Genomic DNA, 2,694 nt, shown 5'->3' with positions numbered 1-2,694 from the left:
AGAGAGAGAAAGAGAGAGAGAGAGAGAGAGGGAGAGAGGGTACATTGCTCCGGACTCAAAGGACTTGAGATTTTATAGAGATTCCAGTTCCAACTGGATTTAAGTTTGGATCAGGATGAAGATCAGAACACAAATCCAAGTGATGACACTGGACCTCAAGAAGGCACTTTCCAGCCCTTGGGCACAATGGCTTTGCTGGAGAAGCCAAATTGCCCAACTCCTGTTACTCCCTGTGCCCTCCCAGCAGGGCGCACTTCAGCCCCAGCAGCTTCAACACAGAAATCCACCAAAAATTCCCAATTTTTCCTCCTGGGCTAAGCTTGCTTTGAGTTGCCAATCCCTGCAAAACACAGGTGTGATGGGGTGAGTATTGGCTTTGAGGACTGAGGTGGGTTGGGTTGAACCAGGACAGATATTACTGGCCAAGCAGAACTTCCTTCTGCTTGGGATAATTGCTGCTTTCTTGGAGTCAGGAATGGGTTTGAATCTGTGTTTTGACTGTGATGGATTCAGAACTTATTTTTTATGAACTGGAATGAATGTATTCAAGAAGATTTGTATATTAAACTATTCTATCTGAACACGGTGTGTTCTTTAACAACCATGAAACACAGGGTAAAGTGGGATTGGTTATAACATTTATATCATTGCCAAATTGCTAAAACTCCCGATTTGGCCCCAAAAGGTCATTCATAGGTATTCTCAAACCTGCCACATAAGCCAGGAAAGCTGAATTACATTTATAATGAAGATAGGCAAGATCTCACATCACTTTCTCCCCCCTTAAAATCCATTTCCTCCTGGTTTCCTTTGTGAGCACTCAAGAATTTCCAAGGATAGAGAGATTTGAAGCAAGTCTAGAGACTTGGTATTTCTGAATCACCTTTTTAAGAGTCAATGCCCCAAACAGAGCTGCTTTTCTCCTGCAGAAACTCTCCTTAATGCCTGAAAATTGCTCTCAGCACTCAGGCAGAGTGTGAGGGCTGTAACAAGACCCACCATCCACCTCCAGCACCAACTCCATATAGAAACTGAAGAAAAATATATGTGTTTGATAGAGAATTTATTCCTACCTGCAGCAGTTTGTGATTTGAAGCTTCCCTTGGCCTCAAACTCCCTAGGACAGGGAACAACCTTTCCTGCCATGGAGCACACGCTGTTACTCCAAGAGTAGGAGGTACAACCTCTCGTTCTGTTATACAAATGTGACATCTGCTGTTAAAATGCCTCCACTGCAAGAGGAAAAAAGCCCCGAAAGAGCCAAGAAATCAAAGTGTCTTTGCCAGGAGCCTGCAGGGCACAGCCCCAGGGACATCAGCAGTGCTTTTCCCTCTCTAGTCTCACCTTTTTCACCCAGTTGCCATAAAATCATGGAATATTCTGAGCTGGAAGAGAGACCCATAAGGAACATCAAGTCCAACTCCTGTCCCTCCACAGGACAGTCCCAAAAAATCCAACCATGTGCCTAACTGTTTGCTCTGGGTCCAGCTGGTCCCTCGTTCCCAGTTCAGAGTCCCTTGCAGGGTGTGATGGTCACCCAGCAGGGCAAGAAGCTCCTCTGCTGCCACCAGGGAGGGCACAGAAGGATTTGGGCACAGTGTGAGCTGACACTGGCTGAGTTTGCCTTTGCTGGGCAGGAGCTGTGACCCAGAGCCTCCTCTTGCTCCCAGCCCTAAAGCAAAGCACTTTACTGATGGTTTTGGGATGGGTTGTGTAGTGTGAGTGAGCTCTCCACTCCCTCATCAACCCTTGCTCCACAGGAAAACAAAAATGACTTTTTTTCCCCCCCCTGTTTCTTTTCAGTCTCTGAATTTTATAGAGTCACAGAAGCCTGGAATGATTTGGGTTGGAAGGGACTTTGAAGATCATCTCATCCCATCCCATGCCATGGGCAGGGACCCCTTCCACCACCCCAGGATGATCCAAGCCCCATCCAACCTGGCCTGGAACACTTCCAGGGATGGGGAATCCACAGCCTGTTCCAATTTCCCCCACTCTTTCATCTCTCTTTCCTCTCCCTCCATGCCTGTCTGAGGGATGATGCTACCAAGAGACCAAACCTTTTGCTCTTTACACCTTCAAACCAACCTTCACTGTCAACAATTTTAGGGATTTCTTGAAAACAAGACACACCTTAACTCATGCAAACAGCCCCAACTCCTTAGGAATTCCTCTCTGGCCCTCGGAATTGTCCTCTTAGCTGTGCAGATTCCACACTGACCATTAGAGGGCAATGGGACATGGAGAAGGAGCATCTGGTGCTGGCTGCTATCGCCTCCAAGCAATCCATCCTGCATTTACTGCATCCTCTGACCTTGGGCTATAGATTGAGGAGACATTAACGAGGCCACCGGCAGCGAGGGAGAGTGGGGAGGTTGGAGCACAGGCAGATTTTCAGACACAGAGGCACCAGCCAACTAATAAACAGGCTGAACTCAACCCTCCTAACATGACACCACAGACAGGACATGCTTTCAGCTCTGCACAGCAAGAGGCACTTTCTCATTGAGGCAGGTTTTACTGACCAGCAAACAAAAGGTTGTGCTGCCAGCCCTTCCCAGAATGAATTATAAATGTCACTCACAACGTGATATTAAGAATTATCTCTTCCCTGTGCCAGGAGATCTTTCCTAGCCTTGGAGAAATGCATAAATCATCACCCTCTTAACAAAGGAGGGAGTAAAAGGCTTCAGG

This window comes from Acanthisitta chloris, unplaced genomic scaffold (genome assembly GCF_000695815.1).
Source record: "Acanthisitta chloris isolate BGI_N310 unplaced genomic scaffold, ASM69581v1 scaffold6417, whole genome shotgun sequence".
In the NCBI taxonomy this organism is placed as follows: Eukaryota; Metazoa; Chordata; class Aves; order Passeriformes; family Acanthisittidae; genus Acanthisitta; species Acanthisitta chloris.
Note: the sequence above shows the minus strand (reverse complement) of the source record.